The sequence below is a fragment of the Dermacentor silvarum genome, unplaced genomic scaffold, assembly GCF_013339745.2.
Source record: "Dermacentor silvarum isolate Dsil-2018 unplaced genomic scaffold, BIME_Dsil_1.4 Seq375, whole genome shotgun sequence".
In the NCBI taxonomy this organism is placed as follows: domain Eukaryota; kingdom Metazoa; phylum Arthropoda; class Arachnida; order Ixodida; family Ixodidae; genus Dermacentor; species Dermacentor silvarum.
In genome coordinates, this window is record NW_023606136.1 from 13,005 (window position 1) to 37,069 (window position 24,065).

General features: G+C 42.6%; 2 long non-coding RNA genes across 2 annotated transcripts; one reads left to right on the forward strand and one right to left on the reverse strand.

Annotated features, from left to right (window-relative positions):
* The first annotated feature begins 3,091 nt into the window (after positions 1-3,091).
* On the forward strand, positions 3,092-10,537 carry LOC119435012 (uncharacterized). Its single transcript, XR_005188732.2, has 3 exons — positions 3,092-3,239; positions 3,312-3,404; positions 9,717-10,537. It is a non-coding gene; the product is annotated as an uncharacterized LOC119435012 (long non-coding RNA).
* LOC125941818 (uncharacterized) lies at positions 5,368-14,854 on the reverse strand. Its single transcript, XR_007464633.1, has 3 exons — positions 13,476-14,854; positions 10,550-10,581; positions 5,368-7,559 (listed from the first exon to the last, which is right to left on the reverse strand). It is a non-coding gene; the product is annotated as an uncharacterized LOC125941818 (long non-coding RNA).
* Positions 14,855-24,065: the final 9,211 nt, after the last annotated feature.

The following is a 24,065-nucleotide window of genomic DNA, read 5'->3' on the forward strand; positions in this document are numbered from 1 at the left end:
CATCCAGGGAACACAGATATTCAAAGCAGAGGGGTGAACCAGAAGCTGATGTAGGCAGAAAATGGAACAACTTCTTAAGCTGTAGAAGGGAAGCATCCAATTTGATCAATGAGAAGATCAGAAGAAAGGGGAGCCAATGGTTGTCAGAAGTAAACAAAAAGGATAGAAAAGCAGCGAAGAAATTTTGGAAACATCTCAACTCCTTGAGTAATAAGACTAGCCTAGAGCAGAGGTTTATAGTTACAGCTCAAGGTGTTCGACTAGAGGGAGATGAGGCAATGGAACATATAAGAACAATGATGACAGAAAAATTTAAAGAACGAAACATAGCATGTGCTCAATCAGGTGAGGATGGACTAGTCAGTGCAGTGGCTCCACTGGCACAAAGCGAGTGGGAAAGGGCAGAGAAGAGGGTTCCTAGTAGCACGTCGACAGGTCCTGATGGCATCCCAATTATGTTGATAAAGACATTGGGCCCAAAATCTAAGAAAGCATTAAGAGAGGCAGTGAGCAAAATGATAATGGACGGTAAAGCCCCTGACGGGTGGAGACTGAGCAGGATGAGCATGATATATAAGGGAAAGGGGGACAAAGCTGACATAAACAACTACCGTCCCATAACAGTGACGTCAGTGGTTTACAGGGTGGTGATGCAGATTATAAAGGACAGACTGCAGGCATGGGTGGAGAGCGAGGAGGTGCTGGGGGAACTACAAAATGGGTTCCGAGAACAAAGAAGGTTAGAAGATAATCTGTTCTCATTGACACAGTGTATTGAATAGCAGAAAAGGAACACAGGCCCCTATGGCTTGCCTTTCTGGATATCAAGGGAGCCTATGACAGTGTAATCCAAAAGGATTTGTGGGACATACTGGGCACTCTAGAGGTGGAAGATGGAGTAAGAAATCTTTTAAAAGATATCTATAAAAGTAACAGGGTGCTTATAAAATGGGAAAACAAGGTATCTGGGCCTATAGAGATACAGCAGGGGCTTAGGCAGGGGTGCCCTCTGTCACCTCTGTTGTTCATGCTGTATTTACAAGGATTAGAGAAAAAATTAGAGAGGAGCGGACTTGGCTTCAACCTTTCCTATTCCAAGCAGGGAGAATGGATTAAACAGTCATTACCAGGACTGATGTATGCAGATGACATTGTACTTATGGCTGACAGCAAGGAAGACTTGCAGAGATTAATGGACATCTGTGGTAAAGAGGGAGATAGCTTAGGTTTGAAGTTTAGTAAAGAAAAATCGGCAGTCATGACTTTTAATGATAATCAGGGCAGCGAGCATAGGATACAGGAGGTTACGCTGGAGGTGGTGGATAAGTACAAATATCTTGGAGTGTGGATAAACAATGGGGCTGAGTACCTAGCGGAACATGAAAAATATGTGACGGCTAAAGGTAGCAGAAATGCAGCTGTGATGAAAAATAGGGCACTGTGGAATTACAATAGGTACGAAGTGGTGAGAGGGATTTGGAAAGGGGTGATGGTCCCTAGTTTGACTTTCGGCAATGCGGTCCTGTGCATGAGATCAGAGGTTCGAGCAAGGTTGGAAGTTAAGCAGCGAGGGGTAGGTAGACTGGCTCTGGGAGCACACGGAAATACACCAAATCAGGGGGTACAGGGTGACATGGGATGGACGTCATTCGAGGGCAGGGAAGCCAGCAGCAAGATAGAATTTGAGGAGCGATTGAGAGAGATGGCAGAAAAGCGGTGGGCAAGGAGAGTTTTCAGTTATTTGTACATGAGGAATGTTGATACAAAATGGAGGAAGCTGACCAGAAAACTGTCAATCAAATATTTGGACTGCAGGAGGGGTGCAAACCAGGAAACAGCAGTTAAGAAAAAGGTTAAGGAAACAGAGAGGGGTCTGTGGAAAACAGGGATGCAGACGAAATCAGCACTGGGCACATACCGAACTTTCAAGCAAGAAATTGCCAAAGAAAATATCTACGATAATTCTAGGGGAAGCTCTTTGTTGTTTGAAGCCAGGACGGGAGTATTGCGGACTAAGATGTACCGAGTCAAGTACCAAGGTATAGACACGTTGTGCTGTGCGTGTGGAGAAGAAGAGGAAACGGCTGAACACCTCATACTTTTCTGTAAGGGGCTTAACCCTACAGTGCAAGGCAACGGGGCTGATTTTTTCAAAGCATTGGGGTTTAGGGACAGTGAAGGCAAAATAGACTTTAAGCGGGTAGAAATAACCAAACAGAGGTTATCTGATTGGTGGATAAAATTAAGGCAGGGGTGAAATTTCACCCACCACAAAGTACAAATTATCTTAATAGTCATGGCTAGGTGGCGTATGTCACCGCCCGATTTAAAGGGTTCAGCCTCATCCATCCATCCATCCATCCATCGGAGAAGAGAAAAGGGAGAGGGCACGGAACCGGGTTTACCGGACCACGCGGCAGGCATCTAGTAAAGGAGGCATTGCAACAGCGCATGCTGTGGGGCCTCCTAGATCAAGGAGGTCGCGAAGCTTCCATAGAGAAAGAAATTCAACAAGAGGGGACACTCGGCAAAAACTGGCAACTTTTTGGGCAGCGTCTCCTGTGCCGCAGTGCACTCTAGACGAGTCCACACAGACACGGCTCCAGCAACGCACAGAAGTGACGTCACTTTAATAAATTAAACTAAAAACAAGCGAAATATATAAAATCTTACTAGACAATGCGTTGAACTTACATCGATATGAAAGAAAGTTGTCTTACGCGTTAATTAATATACACATTTTGATTAAGGACATCATCGCAAAATGTTTTCAACCATACTAGTCATGGGTTCCTGTATAATAATAGTTAGCGTTCAGTATTGCAAGAGAGCAAAATATTATTTTAGCTATCAGGTGCCTGCAGAGAAAGAAAGAAATTTTATTGACCATCTTGCGCGCTGTATTCCCCGCGCGGCACCCGAGAGCCCTAGGGAACAGGCACGCTTCTCAGAAGCGTATCGCCGCAGCGCGGCTGTACCCGGTTTGGGTCGAAACCGGATATCACGTGGGGTCAGCGAGGTACTCCCTGCCCCTAGGTAGGCGTGAAAGTAGCTAGGGAATGATTCCTCGGCCATGCCTGCCATGTCCCCAGTCCCTGTGTGCCTAGAAGCATCCGCTGGCCCAACACACGCATGCACGTTGCGCGGGAGCGGCCGCATACAAAACGCCGCCGACAAGAATTCGCGGTGAGAACGTCGTCGACCGCATTACCGCCAACCCAAAGGACTGCGACCTCAAGGTACGTCTGCCGAAACTGCAACTTGTGACATAAAGCGGCGATGCACTTTCATTTTTTTTCTTCTAATTTTAGGCCTTGCTCCTTCAGCTGTAGCGCGACGTGAGCCCTGCCATTTCACTTTCAAGATACGTAAGCTGCTTCGACACTGAAAATGCCGACGCAATGGTGAGTTGGAAAAACCATCGCTTATTTACGCTGCCAATTCGCGTGCATGCGACCCATACCTTCTTTTTTTCTTTTTTTTTTTCTTTTTTGCGGCATGCGATTGAAGTAGAGACTGCGATCGTGACTTCATGGCCCTCGCATTGTTATCTTCTGCAACACCCAATCGTCGCGAGCTAACATGTTTTTCAAATTTGTCAGTGCTAGCGCATCTCTTGATGTGAGCGCAAGTTCGTGTCTTTAATGACACGTAAACAATGCGCTGATGTATGCACGCTGCATTGAATGATTTACTGTTTACCTTGGTCATTGATTACATTAAAAAAAAAAGCTGCAGATATGTCCTTTGTAAAATCTGAATTACTTAAATGCGATCTTACGAGCACTTGAAAAGAAAAATTACTGGCTGATTAGTTTTCATATTCTACTACACCTGCCCGCTTCACAGCGGCTTACGAGCCAGAAATGTATGCAGCAACAGTTTACATTAAATGTAATATGTTACAAGACGACAGTAAATAATCTTGCACCCAAATTGATCATGAACAGCAGCTGCTACAGGGGCGCAGATATTTGTACCAAATAACCATATTCTCATAGCTGACAAGCGAGAGGGAAAATTTATTTCGTAGGAATGAAAAGCAGAGGTGAGCCTGAACTAGTATATTCTTGCCTGATACTCTGCTAAGGGGAAGGTGCAAAGGGGAAAAAAAGTCTTTAAAGGTGTTGAGGAAAAAAAGGATCACATGTGCACAATAATCACATAACGCAGTGGTCTCTCTAAACCTCAAGTATAGTCCTGTGTTCTGCAAATAGTCTAGAACAGCACTCGTAGCTATTTCTTGCTGCAATGCTGTCACGGTAAGCACCCAGAATTTCAGCTTCTGATAATCTTTGCCTTTGTTGCTTGCGAGCACAGAGGGCACCATCTGCTGCTCTCGCAACTAGTAACAGATGTCGCAAAAATGTGCTGCAGAATCTCAGGCATGTGGCAGTATTTACAGTTGAGGGATAAGATTTTGTAACGATTCCTTTTCCAGTACTAATGGCTTTTTGCATTCGTGAGTGGTCAGAGTGACAGCGTGTTGCTCAGGGCCGCGATTTTGTAGCAATGCCTTATGACTTATTCTATAATAGTCTTATCATCCACTGCTCACGGCCGGCTGAGCCCGTTGATAATGCGAGTGGACCGTCGCTCTGACCACTGACAAAGCGCGAAAAGGCATTATTACTGGGAAGGCATCGCTACAAAATACCGGCCCTGACCACACATGAACGCGAAAAGGCCGTGCTATAGAATTGTGGCTCAGTCTGTCAGTATAACCAATGAGATGTGCATAGCATTGAGTGAAGGCAACATGAAGACGAATTCAATAACGCATGCTTGCTTGTCTCTACTTTGATCTTAAATGGGAAGTGAACAACTTCTCATAATTTCTTCATTATTTTTTAAAACAAGTTGTATAATGTGCCCTAGTTTATCGCACAATTATGTCCAACATATTTTAGATGCAAGATCTTGTAGTGTTGGGTCTGTGGAAAACAAAACAACGCAGGAAAATCTCAGCGCATTTTTATTTAAGCAATGTTTTGACACCTTAAATGGCATGGCCATCTTGTTCATTGCTTTATATTCGTTACCTCTGGTGCAACGCGAGTTGACTTGGAATTAGCATGGACGTAGCATATATATTTTAAATTGTGCCTGGTGCATGACATTGTGAAAAACCTTGAATGTGAACCCGCTACAAACAACATACTGGCACCTAGCAAGAACACTCAACCGTCTACCTTCCCACACATTTTCCTGAAACAGTTTGCACACGTTATTCAAAATTGCCACACCATTCCAATCATAAGTGTTTCAGGATATATACGACACATTTCATTTGTGTCAGCAACGACACTAGTGGAAAACCTGACAGTCAATCTGTCTCTAATAAAGAATCCGTGTTGCTGATATCTGCTCAATAACTGAGATCTAGGGGGGTATTCTGTAAGAGTTCACCTGGACTGTCCACTTCAGCTGTCGCCATTGGCTCCAGCTTCACGAGCGCGAAGGAGACTGGCTGGCACCTTCGTGCTCGTGAAGCTGGCGCTAATGGCGACAGCCGAAGTGGACAGTCCACTAGGTGGACTCTTACAGAATACCCCCCCGCCCCTGGGCCAGGATAATATAGATTATTCCTTCCGTTCGATTCTATACCACTCTTATCATCCGCTGTTCACTGCCAGAAACTCGCCAGTTCTAATGGGTATAGGTGTCCCCTGGCCCAGTGCTCGGCACCTTCTACGAGTTCTCATCTTGCAAGGGGCCCTCCAAGGATTAAAGAAAATGGGTCTGGGCTGCTTCCACGGCAGCAGTTTCCTGTGTGGCATCCTAATGCAGCTGTTAGGTGGGGATGCCCTTGGATTGGAAAGAAACACCCCTTTCCAAGTATCCCGTAATGGCTGAGCACCTGACCGGAAGCACAGTTATACCTATTTTACCGGTGGGTACCAGGCGGCAGCGCTACTCAGCCTCCCACAGCAGTGGCAAATGCTCGTCTGGGTCACCATCGTTGTGGTGAGACAAGGGGCACCTTTCAAATCTCTATAGCGCCCCTTTCGACATGAAAACTCCTACAAACAACTGAGCACCAAGCCGGAGGACATCTCTACCCAATAAAAATCTGATAGGTTCCCAGTGGCACTGGGATTCTAACCAAGTACCTCCCTGCATACGAGGAAGACGCTCGACCATTTCGCCACCGCTGCAATACTTGTGTCCTGCCAAACAGATCCGCTGAGCACCTTGCCCAAGAGTGCCTTACTCACACTGGGTGTAGCACCACATACTGGCTTGCAGAACCACCATCCATGACCAGGTCGCTACAAATCCTGTACCCATTCACGTCAAGTCATCCTCAGACCGAAGTCCTCCTAGCTAGCATGATGGCCCACCCTGCTATTGTCACCTTGTTGGTCTCGTTGTGGGCTAGACCCATGTATATCGAGTAGGTGGGGGCATAACTCCCCGAATGTGTCCTGTGAAGGACACCTTTTTCAAGCGCTGTGGTGCCAAAGCCGCAAGCACCATATCTGCGCATGTGGAGCATGTATCGAAAGCCATGTGCTTTGCTGTTATGCCATTGTGATAGTACATATCACAAATAAGATTATGCAGTAACATAAATGAGAGCTTTAGATTGTGCTATCGAAGCATTCAGGAGTCCCTATCTTTTAGTATGTGTGTGGTTGCGTGCCCAAGCAAAAAAGCATTATAGCTTTGCATCCCCAAATGCAAGCAAGCCACACGCACTCGCAGCACGTAGTCAAGGTGGTGGTAGCATTTTTTAATATATAAAGCTAACCATAGAATTGCAAATAAAAAGACAATAGTTTCATGAAAATAGTTTATTTACATGCAGTTAAGTTGGCCCAAGTTGGAGCCCGGGGGCCACATGCATGACACTAACGCAGGTTGTTTATTCTTTCACAGCTGACGTCGTTTGGGTTCTTAGAACAGTGACCGGGACCGCTAGGGATAGTGCACTTCCACTGCGGTGTCCAAGATATACGGTCATTTAACGGAGAAGCGTACATAACGAGAAGCGAAGCAGCCACCTCACCGCGCGCATATCACTCAGTGGCATATAGGCGCATTCTTGGGGGCTAACATAAACACAGGCACTGCCGGGGGTGGCGGCATTCCCTTTGCGGTGTGGGAGACAGTTTACGTCGTCTAGCATACGTATGTAACGGGAAACTTGACGGCAATGTCATGCTCAAGTGTGATTCTGCGGCATGTCCAGGGTTAGTGGCTCGAGGGGTGATTTATGTGTTCGCGGGGCTTGCCATTGCACCGGGGCAACTGCACTGAGGCGTGTGAACTTCAAGCAAGAGGGCCATGTGGTGTTCGTTTAAGTGATGTTGGTCTGCGTGTTCCAAAAACCGGACTAGAAAATGGGGGCGGGTACAGCGTGTATTGTTGATGATCCCTTAAAAAAGTGTGTAGAGATGAAGAGGGAAGGAGCCAGCCGATAATCAGCCGCCGCTCGTCGATGTATGCTACTTTGTCCTACAATAAACCGATGTATTCCTAAGTTGGCCTCCCTGAGTGCAAAGTGTCACCGGACGACTACGAGGACTCTCTGAAGAATCGTCTGCCTGGAAGACCTGGGGGAGAAGAAACTTAACTCATGCTAAAGATCTTTGACAGGAAGCAAACAATGTATACATGCATAGGTGGCAATTAAAGCTGAGCCAAACCAATCCCAAAGGCTAGAAATTTTACCGTCTGGCACAGGATGTTTGCTGTGGAAGTGCACCGTGATCAGCATTTTGTCGCCTTCATTTCTCGGAAGATGACGTCAACATGCATTGTGAAATGCTGTCATCAGATTGAAAAATCAAATCGTGTCGGCCTGTTCAGCGCCGATTGTTTTATGAAAGCATGTCTTGGCTTGCTTCGTCTCAGTTTGCAATGTTTCAGCAATATTTCTTCTAAGTCAGCCACCCCAAAGAACCAAGCACATGTTAGGTCCTGCAGGTGCGCAGTGCCGCTTGCATCCTTTAATCTAAAACTCTTACGTTTACAGCAAGAACATAAGCGCATCCCTGAGTGTTGCCACCATGGAGTAATCGGCTTACATGTATTAATTTTGCATCATTTTTGGTGCTTAGCAGGGTCATAGGGCTGTGGGACCAGATTTAGTCCAGATGCAAGCAAAACAATGCAACTTAGAACAGAAAGCTGAGCAAGCTGGTAAGGGTTCATGCATTGTTTGAAAGGTTAGGCATAGAAAATATCTCTTGTGGCCATTTCTGATGCCTAACCCTTCAAACGACAATAGTGGCCTTGGGAACACACCACAATGTACTATCGACCAAAAGTTTACAGACCAAGGGACCTGACAAAAAGCTGAATGTCTCCGCAGCCTGGTATTCCCATTTCCCGCCTCTACTGGTATATGTGAACAACATTGTGATGTGCGGTTTTACTGGCTACTTTTAAAGGCTGCTCGGATATTAAGCGTTTGCCGAGAGTCCGTAAACTTTTTGGTCGATAGTACTTTAGCCATAGTCTTAGTACTATGACTGCAAAAGATGCCTGTAAAACTGCAACTTTCATGAGTAAATTTCATGATGGACTAGGTTTTCATGCAGTTAATCTTAGAAGCCTGCCATTGTGTTTGCTATCTACATGTGTGCCGCCACCATTCTTATTGAACACAAGCTGTAGCAGGAAAGTGCATAACCGGGACAGTTGGTATAGGTTCATCCGTTGTTTGAAAGCGCAAACGCACAATGAAGAACTTGCACTCATTGTCTCGTTCAGACTGTTCTTTTTGTGTTTGCAGTTCCAAACAACCATGAAGCTATAGGAGCTCTGAAGTAATGGAAAATTTTTTCATATTTTTTTAAGCAAAAGGATTGTCTTGTAGCAAGTATGCTTCGGTCAATAAGGCATGTGCCATATGTGTAGAATCGGCTCCACCTTGAAATTGTTCATTTCCACTGCTTGCTCAATTATCTGCTGATAATGAACTGTAACTTTGGGTCGATACAAACCGCGCATTGAAGTTGAATATGCCTTGAGCTTGGGAAGTAATCCACTAGACAAAATATAATTGTGACCCCCCTATGGTGGCTCCATGGATGTGGTGTTCTGCTGCTAAGCAAGAGGTCGTGGAGATGGCAGAGTTCTTACGGGCAGCCTACAACACAAAAATGCAGTAAAGCGGAGCCTTGTTTGCATACTGCGGTTTAAAATTAGACTACGCAGTGACACGCACAAGCTAGAAGTGATACTAGCGCAGATTTTATGTAAACAATTTGCTACATCTGTGCTTGGAAAACCAGTGAAAAATGCGCATGAACGCGATCCGACACGCTTGCACGAGACAAATAGGCATAGTCAAATGACCGATGGTTGACATACTCGCTAAAAAGGGCCGAGAACAAAACTTGAATTTGTAAAGATCCACCGCGTTCTGTGCACGTTGACACGGGAAATCCATTGTGTTGTCACTGTTCTAAAGTTCCCTGGCTTTATCGGGCATGCGTGTGCACTCCTTAGAAAATGCTGACAGAACTCTGCTACTTCGTCTTTAGCTTACCTTCTCTTACTCTGGAAGGGTTGCAGCAACACACGACAGTGTACGAGACCATTTATTTGGTGCACACTTGCAACAGTATGCGCATTCTTGTCCGCGCTACAGAGTGCACCAACAAGACGTGCTGCCCGGTCGCTGCCATTCGTGCGTATTGAATGCACACAGCATGAGCTGCAAGTTATATGGCTTTAACTGTCTTTTTTTTCCACCCACTTAGGTGCATCTGAACAGCTAATGGATACCATGCCCACTCTGTAACGACCAGTGCTTTTAATGAAACAGCACGGCGGAATAAAGTCAACCACGTGAGGCACCTCAGACAGCATATGCAGTGGGTTGTGACGGATTCAATGATTTCATCAGCATTTTCACTGGATGCAAGGCTGTGAATCTCTTGTATGATGCATGTGTGGAAAAGAAACCCAACATCCGGTGCACATGCCTGCTTGAAACAGTCGGGCATATCCCATTAGTTGAGTGCCCCTGTGTCGGCATTTGCTGATGTGATCCCAGCTATCTTCACCCATTACATTCTGCTGAATTTACTGCAGCCACCCTTTGGAAAAATAGCACATGGCAATTATTTCAAGGTAATTAGTTCTCCCATACAGAAAAAATACCATTAGCAGTACTCGTGGATGGGATAATCTGCCACTTTGCAATGGTGGCGAGCATAAATCCCACTAGCTGTAGTAACACCAGTTTTGACATTAGGAAGCAACTTTCTTGCAGCTAGACTTCATATGTACTATGTTTCGTGCAACGTCAGTGTTCAGAATAAAAGCATTTGACCACTGCAAACTGTCGTTTTTTTTTCTTCTAGACGTACATATGAACACATTCTTGATATAAAAAGACATGCAGGGCTGTATTACAGCACAGAAATGTTTGGACAATTCAAGCTCATTAATTCAGAATGTAAGTTTGAAAATTCTAAGGAATCAAACCATTCTGTTTTCAGTGCACTGAAGTACACAAAGTGCACTTCAGCCACCAAATGCAATTGACAAGGTTGATAACATTTATGAGTTATGACGGCACTGCAGTTACCTTTGTGTTGGCAAGCACGCGAATTTCAGGATCTGCAAAAAATGGAATGTGCCTTGCACCTGTACAGGACATTTCATGCAACAATCAAAAAAGGCGTGCATACATATTTGGCCAACAGGCTTCTCAGAATAGCTTTTTGCACAGCACTTAGTTAATATAATTTATTATGCAATGCTTTCTTTAATATTTGTTTCAGGACATAAGTTGTACTTAAAAAATTTTGAAAGCTGTTCCCAAACACCGAATGCAAGCTGAAGAATGTGTTCACATACAACCACTTCAGGGGGGGGCAACCTTTTTCTGGTCACTCAAGACCTCAAAGACTGCTGTCAGGGAGGAGTGTTGCAGTGGGTGAAAAGTGAAAAAAAAAAATGAGCGAACACTACACAAGCGCTTTATACCTGTTCAAGCATGAACTAACGCCAAGTACTCAAATTGCCATATTAACGAGGAATGTTGAAATCTTGTGCATCAGGCATTGTTAATTTTTTACAAGATGCCTCAATCACACTGGTGAGCTTATGCAGTTTTTTTTTTAATTTGTCACCAGAAATGCCCACACTGCTATCCGTCACTCCTATTCCTTGAGCGGACAGCAGACACAGATTACTGCAAGTCAACGATTCTGACCCGAGAGCTTGGGCTCAATTTTTACCAATGTGCGAAATTTTAGAAACCGATTGATGGAATCGCTATACTAAATAAATGCCACAAACATATTCAAAATGGTATGCTTATTGGAGAGCATACATAAAAAATATGTAGTGCAGGAGAAATTGGGTCTCGCTGCTCTGCCAGAATTTAGTTTTTTTTTTCAAGTGGTAATGATGTAAAAAAAAAGAAGTGAACATGGCTTTTGTAGCTGGTGGGACTACAATTACACCTAACTACCATCTGGGATTAAAATTATTCATGCAGGGGGGCCTCAGTGAGGTACATCTCAAAACGAGGTATTGCACCGTAGTCGAGAGTTCGACAGGATAGTCTGGTCAGGTGAGATCATTGTTAAATACGGACGAAGTCATTGACCATGACGAAACAAAAATAAAATAGCGTTTCGGTATCCACAGGAATCCCTTGTTCATAAAGGAATGTCTGCTGAGAAGGTTCTTGATGGTTCTTAAGTAGCATTGAGTGCATGATGCAAAGTTCGGAAGTACATGTGGTTTAAAATGTTAGATGATCTATTGATTGTTTACTTGTTTGAATTATTAGTGATTCGAGATGGAGCCTTATTGTCCATTTCTTCTCTGTGGCCACGATGCGGGCGTTGTACTAGTTTATCTTCTGACTCGTCGTCTCGGCATGCTCTGCGAGGGCATTTGTAACTGTGTGGCCTTTGGCGACATTTTTGTGCTGCTTGAGACGCCGCCAGAAATATCTGATAACAAGGGATCTATATGGATCCTGAAACATCATGCTATTGTATTACAGCTGTAGTATGTGGACTTAGCTTCCTTCTCCAGGTTTGGTGCTAAGTAGACATAAGTAATCTCTTGCACAACTGTGGCACAGAGAAGGCAAGCACACAGAACAGCTGTGACATCAACATATGGGAGTTTATTCTTGTAGGTCAGCGGGACCCTAAAAGACATTTACCAAATCTTGGTTGGAAGGTAGAGTCGATTGTGTCCATGCAAAGAGTTTTTGACATGTTAAAATTCAAACGTTAAATTTCATACTTCTTCGTACATATGCTCATACTTCCAATTCTATTTGCACTGTGACACCGACAACCTCTCAGTATTTAGTGAGTTGGAAGCAGTTGCGGGTATGGATATGCTGAAATGTGAAGCAGTGACTTTAATTTCAATCAATAAATAAAGAAAGCTTAATTCATTATCGTGTATTGCTTGAACACATTATTGCCATTAGCACAGCGTATACTTAACATAAAATAGTATCTACAATGCAACATTACATGACACAACACATTTAGCATAAGCGCAAGCATCTACACCAAAGCTTCGTATCCAGTGTTTCTCACAGAGCACTGGAGCCTTCCAGAATGCTCTCAAATAGAATGGAGCCCGAGAAGCTAATGTGATGCAGACATAGCTTTAGTGTAATGTGCACTTGCCAGGTTCTACTGTGCAAGTGTATGAACAGCTGAATACAGTTAATGAGTCAGCATTACAAAGAATATTATTCTGCATACGGAAGCTGGTTGTGGTGATAATTTTTAGTGAAAAGTGTGGTGACAATTGTGTGCGTTGGTTTGAAGAGGATAGCAGTAGGGCAAAGCTGCGAGATTGTAAGCACGCCACAGCCTTGAGTCTGGCCTGGTGGAAGAACGAAGTGTTCAATAAAATCTCGGCATTCGAATGGTAGGACTTGGATAAGGCCAAGATGGAAGTACTCCAGGGAATAAAATGAAATACCTAAACTGAAAAGCAAGTATCTTCGCGTACGTTTGGCAATTTATTCGCTGCAGATCTACGGCCTCCTAATGTTGATTACATTCGTGACCGCAATATCGTCGACTTGTTAGTTTTCCATGCACCTGCCAGTATCGTAAGTAGCAACAGAATACAGACATTTAGCACATAAGTTTACAAACGAAGTAGGCCCACCATTGATCCAAGTGCTTACGTGAGTGTGGAAACTCCGCGACAGACAACAGACAAAACGGTAGGAGGGCTAAGCGTCAGTTGACGACACGTATTCTCAGGTGCTCATATCGCATGAGGAAACTCATGGACAGTGAATAGTCGTATTTTTAACAGCAGCAGAAGCGTAGTACTCGTCAGATGTCCACGGGAAAGCAGTTGCCCATCAGCCTCATCAATTGCCTCGAATGCACACATCGACAAGCAGTCGTTTTCTTGACCACACTTACTCGTATCTGCAGATTTCGCGAAGCATTCTCGCTTCATTCAACAAGTTTAGAACACGAATTTTGCAGGTTGCTCGGAGCATGTCTTACCTGACCCAGTCATAGAATAAGAAGCCAGACGCAGTGGACAAGCATTGCCGGTCAAAGCAATATTCATACAAAAATCAGTAGCGGAATAAGCCGCTGCACTTGCACACGTGTTAAAACACGTTCAGAAGTTTAGAGAATGCGTAAAAATACTGAAAAGAAACCTCACTTTACACTTCAATCCGACTTTCTGTTGCCGCCATTACCGTGTTTTGCTCACGACTAGTGTCCATGGCGATGCGGCCGCCGCTTCGTGCTCAGAAGTATGATAAAAAAGTAAAAGTAAAATGATGCGCATTTTTACACATAAAATAGGTTAAGTACTTTTTTCCCAATATAATAATACATAAGGTATTGTATATGTTATGCAGACTATGTAATTTTCAGTGCAGATCATAACTTCAAGGCACAGTACTTGCTTGTAGTGCTTAATCAAGCACTAATTAACAGTTTAATTATTTGCCACAGCGCACATAATGCAATCACACAATTTGTGTCAATCGGTACTTCAGACCAACACCAGTTATATACTGAAATCCCCAGCACTATGAAATACAAACAAAATCAGTGAGAAATCTCGCATATTATTTTCCCCAAAATTTGTAGGCAATGCTGGACAAAACTGATGAATGCCAGCATATCCCGGTTTGGGGAATGAATGTGCTATACCTACCGGCTTCTCTACCTGAAGAACTGACACACTTTCAATCATGTACCACAATGATTCTGCATTCAAGGCCTTCATCAAATGAATCCATGCAGGAGAAAGCAGAGACAAGCCCGAGCTGCTTGAAAGTCATGAATGACATCAACATTATGTTGCAAGCTGTTCGTGAAGTGCAAGACATTAATTCTGCCCCTTTGAAAGGAAAGATCCCGCTTCGCAACAGCTTTATTAACAATGTCATAGAACAGACAGGCAATGACAATTTCAAAGCAGAACAGTAATCAATAAAGAGCTACCTAGAGTCCTTTTGTCTAACAAACTCAGAAGTATTGCCATATAGAAGTTTAGAACATGGTTGCTTCCACTAATGTGGTTAATCTAACGAATAGAGCCACCAAGAAAAGAGTATAGACATGTCGGACCTACAGTCAAGACAGCCAAGCTACGAATTGTCGAATTTGACTGCAGTTTTTATGAGTGGCATCCCTCTTAGGATCTCTATGTGGAGTCTCTACGCAACAAGCAGCGACTTAACATTGGCAATTTCAGCCACGGGAAACGGTTTATAGAGTTTAAGTCACCATCCCCCCCCTCTCTCTCACAAGTGTGTAGGAAAACTCACCATCAGTGGCTTCACAGACTGAAAACAAATTCCAGTCTGCCAATTACTCATTTACTTCACTTAAACTTTACTTTAGCAAACAGTAAAGGTATACTCGGACATTGCAGAAAAATAGTTATGAACATGCGCGTCAGATCTTCAGTTGAGCACCTTGTTGTGGACAGCTATAGCTATGGAAAATACCTGCCACATGAAAGTATAACTTGAAGTACTGACGACAGAGGTCTGCAGCACAAAGTAATTGCAGAAAGTAAGAAAGTGAATAACCAACCAACCACCCAAAGGAATACAAGGGAAATGCAAGATTGCAACACAGATGTTTATACCTACCCACAGCTCATCTAATGCCCAGTTTAAGTAATACTAAAGAAGCTTGCTTACTCTGGCTTACTGGCATGCTTCTTTCCGCACGGAAGCTTGGGCTTTTGGGAAGAAATGCGGGCGCAAAGCTTAGACAACTTTAGGGGCCGAGAAAACCACCCGTACTGCGTTGCATGGTGGGCGTCGTATATGAAATTCCGTTGAGCTGTGGCAAGTCTTATACAGGCCAAACAGGCCGCTGTGTTAATGACCGCCTAAAAGAGCATGTTTTATTGATTAAAAATGGTGTGGGTTCACACCTGCCGTTCCATTGTTCCTCGCATGGCTGTGCTCCATGGTTTGACGACACGTGTGGTAGGAAGAAGCAGAGTAGTGTTAGCACGTGAATTGCTCGAGGCATATCACATAAGGAAGAAGGGTGATGGTTGTATCAGTGTGCCCTTTGTTGACCTCTACAAAAGTGAATGTTCGTTTTTAGATAATGCAGTGAGGTAGCTTGTGACACGTGCTGCACCATGTCTTTGTGCACATATTTTTTTGGAAATAGATATATTTTGGTGATGTGCTAGAACTAAAACTAGTAGAAAGTTTGGCACCCTATCCTGTCTCCTTTTTGGCTTTACTTTTTTTTTCAACCTTGCACCACAATTCATGCGTTTAGCTATGCACCAACTCACCCAACGCACTGCCCTGCAAAACTTGAGTTGTCTGTCTCCGTCTTCTTTTATCTGTGTGTGCACGCCCCACTTTCTTCTAATAACATTAAAATATTTGCGTGCTTTGCATATATATATATATATATACCATGCACAACTTTGAGAGCACTGCACAGGACACAAAAATCGCTATACAAACTGCCTTGCGGCAATGTTATTTGTACAAGGTCAAACTAACTAGCAGATTTGAAAATGCTGACACTTTCGCAACTGGAACTTCTTGGGACTGTGAGAGCAGCCGAACTGATGTCACTGGAAGGAACTTGCAGGTGTCTATGACACATGGTTTCTGTTGGATTTATCACCAGTTTTTCAGTGGAATAATTCAAGCCAAGAAAAAATGAAGACCTTTGTTGTAACGGAGTGAAGAATATTCGAGGTTAAGCCATCCTGATCACATTAGTTGCTCAAAAGAATCAAACCCATGTGACATGATTAACTGAGGTACAGCAGGAAAACGTTTTTAAGAAGGGCTTCTCTATTGAGAAAGAGCTCATTGGCTGTATTAAAATAAGTAATTTTGTCCTCATCATTTGTGCTGCATGTAAGCATGAAGAACTTGAGCCATTTACAATGTTTACTCAACAAAATTCAGTGGGGAGCACAACAGCTTAAGAGGACCAGAGATCGGATTCTGCATGTGATGATTAAAAGTCCTGACCTCTCTTTGTTCCTCTCGAGTAAGCAGTTTGTAAAAGAGCTTTAACATCACTGAAATGGCCTTCCATTTGATGCACTACTAGATAATTGAGTATGAGCAGCCCTTTCTGCATGGTAGCCACAAACAGCAAAATAGTTTTTGATTGTGAAGGTGTAAGCATGCACAATTAAAGAGTGTATGCTGACTATGTAGTGATATTAGCTAATGAATATTGCAAATGCCTCTCAAATTTTGAAAGCAAATGATGCTGAGATCACCCTCATGAGATATTGTCCATATAAGGGCAACGTCTGTGTTACAGCTCAGTGTAACCATTACCTGGTTGACAATCTTTTGTACTGTGACACCTGTTTACCTATTACTGCACTATATTGGACAAATTTTCGCCCGACTCCAATGTACTACATCTATACTATTCCTGCAGATATCCCCAAGACTGGCTGTGTTATAAATGTGAGTCATCTCAAGACATGCTAACATTTGGATTAACAAAAACATGGCTGCACTGCTGCTCTGGGACCTTCTGGTGCACAAACTTAGGCATGCCGTCTTGGGATTTTATCAGCGGGAAATATTTAGCACTCAACATTTTTGTCATTCAATGCAACAACATTCGATTTAACTAAACACGAGCACTAGTTTATTCGGTTTGCTACACAGTCTGCAACACCGCAGCGGTAATTCACTCAAGAGAAGCTGCAAACGTTTAACAGCGCCCACCACACATTTATTCACATTAAACACGATTTTAAACACCTCGTATACAGTCATCGGCCGAAACCCTCGGCTCACGGTTTTGTGCATTCTCGTAGAATATCTGAAAAAAACAAGAAAGACAACTAACGAACCCCATTATACAGCGTAATTTTTACCTTTCGCGTTTTCTAACGACAAATCCACGTACTCGGGAACTTGTACACACGACGTCACGCTGCGATTCTTTCGGTCTCAAAACACTTTCCAACGAAGGGACGTCACCGCATGCCTCATTTGTCACCTCTCCACATGTTTCTTGCAGTGATCTCAGATGTTCTTGCGTTGAGTAAAGTGTTTACTCTAAAACACGCGGCGATGGCTGACGCACTTAGCCGTTGACCCAGTTGACAGGTGATCTCAACTACACTATATCTCAACTCTCCTGTGATCTTTCCAATCTCCCTCCAAGCACGCCGGCCATGTTCTCATGTTCACGTGACGCGCTAGGTACTTCACAGCGTCATAAGGAACGCACAGAGGGGAAAAAAATTCTGCGGACAACCTAGGGAGGAAATATCTGGTGTGACGTCAGAGCATCTATTGTTCACCGGGTCCAGCCGAGCTGCGGCGAAACGCATGTCCCACGCGGCCTGTAAAATAAGTCGTGTTGTTATTCCTCCGTCTTGAATGTGCCGGTCGGTAGTGCACGCTGCTTCGATGTGTTTGTCTGATCGTGTGTTTTTAGGTTTGCCGTAATGAAATGTGGTGTAGTTCGTGTGCATAAAAGTGCCGGAAGGTAGCCTGCGTCTCGCTGCAAACTCGCCGTATGCGTGGCGCGCCAGGCAAATGTGGACCAACGATTTTCATGCCGTGGAGTGTGTTCCCTTTGTCTTGGGTGGTCGTGAAAAGTTTTGTGGACGTCGCGATGAAATAATGCGTATTATTAGCGTGCCTCAGCTCGTCCATTACGCAACGGCATGTATACTGGATCAACATCGTCGACGCAGCACTGGCAACTCGGAGAGCTCTTTTCGATCTCATCGTACTGTTCAAAAGGTAAGCAATCGTAGTTGCTAACTACACGTGTGTTGTGCGGGCTTATCGTGTGCATAGAGTGCCTTGCGGACGTAGGAAATAGAACACCCACGGCAACAGTGAAATCTGTGCTGATGCTTGCGGCGCACTGGTTGTCAGAATTTAGTTACGCAAATTTGTTGCCACAATGCGGAATTGATAATTGTGATAAGCGTTTTCTTCCGCTGAGATAGATTTCGTTCGGGAATCATCTTGTGCACCTGTGCGTGAGCTCCCGTTTTTCTGCTGCAGTTGCATAGTAACGATCCACCTGCCTCTTCACCGATTTTTTCAATGACGTTTCCTTGCTTATAAATGCTTCGACGTTGTGGGTAATCTCTGCTTACGAGGTTTTAGGCTTACGAGCAGCAGGAAAAAAATGTAAGCCAATCACAGCTTGCTACTTACTAGTATAGCTTTCTTTTCATGACAAGCTGTGCTGACATAACTTTCACATAAATAAACATGGTAGGGGAAAGTTGCTTAATCTAAGTAATAAAAAAACGACTCTAAAAAATTTTAAATAACATTGTAATGTGCAGTTGCGACGTGCCCAAAAATTTACTTTGATGAAGAGGTCCATATTATCAAGCCATTCAATAATTTCAACCTTTTGCTCTCTTGCCATCATGTACTAGTGCAGACATTGTTTTCGTGACTATTTTAGGTGCTCCTTGCATGTGTTTACGACATTAGAGCTTTATTGCTCCACTGCTATAAGCTAACACAACTCATTTTGTAGTGGCGAGGCCTTGGCCCGCAACAGTGTTCACTAAAAGGAGGAGCCCCCAGAAATGCAGACCCCATACGAGTGCCTGCAGCAGCATGGCTGGATGCTCATGTCAGGTATGTATGAAATGTACATGTTCCAAAAAAGTTGGACCTTGGTATCATTCATGGTTCAGTTTAGCGACACATTAGTTTATGCAGTTTATTAAAGAGGATAAATATTTATGCAACTGTATTCAACTTACTTACATGTGTGCGTAAAGATTATGCACACATTCTCATGTTCTGTATAAAACTAGACCTAACATGTCCTGATGTTTAGTATTTTTTCCTGCATAAATTGTTTGGCTGCAACATAAATTTTATTTTTGTTTAGTACACAGTATGTTTATCGCTTTTTAGTTTGGTTTTATTGTCTTAAAACTGTTTCCTATGCTGTTGCATTTATTTCCATATTTTTCCTGTTTGTGCTGCAATGCTCATGCAGTTACCTGTGCATGTAAGAATTTGTAGTGTAGTTTGCCACATATGTCACACAAGTCTAAGCAAGTAGTGTGCACACCATTGTTTATCATTAATATCTTCCCAGTTATTTCTGTCCTGTTCCCAGAAAAACTGTGTCTGGCAAATGCACATTTGATTAGCTTGAATTTGCTGAAAATAAATATGAAGGTCAGTATTCGCTCTGCTCAGTTACTTCAGTAATAAATAGGCAGACTGATTTCGATCCCTTGTCATCTAGAAAGGATATCTTTTTTTTCGTGCATTATTAATGAAACCTCGCTCACACATGTCTTCTTATTTATGTGGTATGCCTCACTGATTTCTCTAGTTAATTTTTCAGTGTGGGTGAACACAGATGAACAATCTTAATCCTACATTATGCCCTTTGTGACAATGCATGGCCAAGTAGGACAAGCATACTGGTCTTTTGAGTGAAATATGGTCATCTCTTAGGCACATGTTTAGGCACCGGCCAGTTTGCCCTATGTAAGTTCGACCACATGTCAAAGGAGTACAGTACACTACCTGTGACACGTAATGGACAAATTTGGTGGTATTTCTCACCGACGCAAGCCTCCCTTGCCTGCTTGCCTTTCTCAATTCGCTTGCGGGCTGCCATGCATATCCTGCCAGCTTTATTTTTCGCTAGAAATACATGTGCATAGCAGTGTACAAGTGAACTAAGAAAGGCACCCTGGCCAGGGAGACTTATACTATTAAATTTGTCTTGTGTCTGTCAGGGGTAGTGTTGTCTATTTCTGTGATCATATGCATATTTGGTCAAATGTACATGGCGCAGACTGGCCGGTGCCTCAACATGCGCCTAGGAGAGAAAATTATACGGACCAGGGGTTCAGCGTTAAAGCCAATTTTTTCCTCTGCCTGTGAAAGCAATGCGAAATTGAGGACGGCAGTCCAAACTTGGCATTGCAAACTTTTCATTGCCAACAACCCTAAAAAAGTCTGACTGGTCCCCATGCAACAGATAGTTAAATGCATTGTTATCATGATTGCTCAAAATCTCAAGCTCCACGTGAGAAATTGAATACTGCCATATTACGCATAGCACATACGAACTATGGCGACCGGCAGATGTAATATTGTTTCACCCGCTGAACAATAGAAGCCAGTAGATCATTCTCTTTTTCTTCCAAAAATTTGTTTGCTATGCGTAGCGCGATGTCTATATAGGAGCCTTAGTTCATGGGTGTTCCTGCTTGCTTACATATGTTAAACTTAAAATGTGTTGTCATTACAAGATGACGTTAATGTGCGACTGGGCTGCTGTCTTTTGGAAACACTTTATTTTTGTCACTAGCAATGGCATTCTAGTATCGGTGCATTGGCCTAGTTCTAGTGTCACAAAATCTTGGGAAAGTGAAAATATTCTCAAAAGTGATTGCCTGAGAACTGTCCCTCTTCACGGAGATACTTCTGCTACTTTCTTGTTATAATTTTTTTTCTGAAATACCTAAATGAAACAGTGTAGTGCTACAACTATATACATATAAATATTTATACCACATTTGTAGATATATATATTTGTGACATGTTTGCGCCTGCCTATACATTATGGCTAAATGTTCATTACACCTTTTTAAAATGATTTTCAATTGTATTTTGCAGGCTTCATCCGTGGCAGAGTACCAGGCGGAAGCAACGAGGTTAAAAGCTAGCCTTTCCTCGCTGCTTTCCAGGAAGTGAAGTAGTGGGCGATCATGTAAGAATGAACTTGCAACATGTGAGCAGTAGCCAAAGCATCATACAGGTCATGCTGCTGGTAAAAACTGGAATGCTGAGACAAACTACATTATTTATTTATTTAAGTATTAAATAATTTACATTTATTTGTTTATACCTCACTAAAGCCTTACATGCCTCCACGAAGAAATTAGGTAAAATGGGAAAGCATTATTAAATCAAAGTAAACACGTCATTCAAGAAAGCATCATTCGCATGCACAAGCATGATGTAACATTTTTTATTCAAGTGACGTTTCATACAAATCCACGAAAATTCCAAGAAACGAAGCTATTAAGTTAACAACTCTTACTAAAAACAGTGATATCACCGTTCTGTTAGTTGCACCTAATCCATAACTAAAGTTGGCGAAATTGACGTATCATATACTGCTCTAAAATACAATAATTAATTTGTGAGTAGGACGTGCAAAATGCTTATAAACATTGGAACATTTCACGCAAGCTGTAAATTCATATATCAGATTCCTTGACTTAAGACATAGCTGATCCAGTCTGCAGAACTGTTATATGTGTTATTATTGCAGAGTTGGGGAATATTAAACTTCATGCTTTTACTTTTCTTTAAACCTCCCTATTTTTTATAATTTTTACTTTAGGCTCCGAATTGAAGTTCTTCCAACAACCGGTAGACCTTAACTTTCTCAAATGCTACAAATTTAATTCAAAATAGCCTTGTGGTTGTCTCAAAACCATTTAGGAATTTCACACGTATTTAAGGAGGGACATCGGAGTTGGTCCTTAGCTAAAGCTCGAGGCCAATTCCGATTTGCAGAACAGAATTGTGCTTGCTAGTTTTTTTTATGAGTTATAGTTCTAAACATAAGTTTTTTTTTTAATTGTGCAATTTTCAACCATTCTTAATAAAGATTGGTCTAAATGTAAATAACACCAATTAAAAATGTTTTAAATAACAAACATCAAGTTCAGTCCTGTGGTTGCCAAGAAAAACGATTTCACTATTCACACGCATGGGAGCTCCTGAGCTAAATCGTTTTCTTAGGTATTGGTGTGCATCAGTCATGTTTGTATTTCCCTGCATAATTTTGGAATATTGAGCCTGATCTCAAAATTTGCCTTATAACAACATTCAAGCTTATTAAGCTTTGTACAATATATGACGCACTTCTCCAGGAGTACCACTGTTTGCTGCATTTTTACAAGGACTGCCAGTGTTCTTTTTACACTTCAAAATAGGCCAGAATGCTGTGTTTTATAAGTTTAGTGTGGTTTTGTGGAGCTGACGCAAAACATTGCAGTGCACATATATCTGTGCACATTAATATGGATCTACTTTCAGGCTTTAGTATCCAACCGTTTAATGTGCATTGCTGGAACAGCAGGTCCTTCTGCAGTTTTAATGCGAAGCTTTCTTGTCTTAGACAAGCCTGCTTTTCTCAGATTTCAACTCCAGTCGAGTGTGCCACAAATGTTTTCCTGTTTCGTATGTTAGCACCACCAGCTTGATCCGTGAAGCGCATTGGCAGCTACAGTTTGTGTGTTGCAAGTTCTAGGCTGAAGCATGTATGCTGACTGTTCTAAAGTGTGCAGTATGTATGATGCATGTATCTAGTCTGAAGTGCAATAAACGTTTAAAACAGATCACTTTGTGGTTGTAGTGCCAATTATTTTTGCCACTGCATTTACTGTAATCGTTAATGCTTACAGTACAGTTCTCTAGAACCTCGGCAAAGTACAAGCACATTACAAACATCGACATAGGTTTTATAGAGATTTGTCTTTTGGGTCTGTAAAGCAACTGCAGAGAAATGTTCTGAAGAAATTTGTCTTTACAATCTTGAAAAGAACTCAATAGAAATGTTCTATAGAAACTTGTCTTTAGGATCTTTAAAAGAACTCCGTAGAAACGTTCTGTAGAAATTTGTCTTTACAATCTTGAAAGGAACTCCATAGAAATGTTCTATAGAAATTTGTCTTTAGGATCTTAAAATGAACTCCGTAGAGATGTTCTATAGAAATTTGTCTTTGGGATCTTAAATGGAACTCCGTAGGAATCTTCTATAGAATTGTGTCTTCAGAGTTCCTATAAGAATGCGGTGGCCAAATAACTGTTGGAACTCTATAGGAAAATTCTATAAGCAGTCAAAATAAACACAATAGAATTCTATCGAACAAGTTCAAAAGACTCTCTAAAAAACACATTAAAAATTTTCTAAGGGTGCACAAACCGGCACATTAGTGTAAGAAGCGCGCAGTCGTTTTCGGCGACGGAGCACATCCCGAACATACTCGCTCGAAATAGTAAAAGCCGCGATGGCGTACAAAGAGCAATGGTAAACAACAAATTGATATCAGTGGTAATGCTGTGAAAACAGGTTACTGTCAAAAAACGACCCATGTTAATGGCTAATAAAGTTTTAGAATAGGGGTCCCTAAAGTTTGGGGCCCCCAAGAGCTTTGCCGGTGTTAGCGTTGGGGCATGCAGGAATGAAGAGTTTTGGAATAGGTGTTTTGCGTTTGCGGATAGCGTGTTGCGTTTGCAGCTCACTACGGCGTAAAAAAGCGATTTTAAATAATAAAATATGCAATTTTATAAGAGAAGTAATTTAAACTTTCGTGTTTTCGCCTTTAATTACAATTTAGAACTTATTCTATTAGCAGCATGCAACTTGTAGCGCTCAGTTTGAATAACCAACTTTACGCACCTTCACCCAGCCAAGTGAGTCTGTGATAGGCCTACGAGCCATGAAATCGACAATTGAATTCGGAATCAGCGGCGTATAATGAATCAATCTTCATTACACATGTTAGTTGAGAGAAAGCGATAACCGTAATCACTTATTCTAGCTTACGAACTTCACGCATTACCACGAATCGAGCCC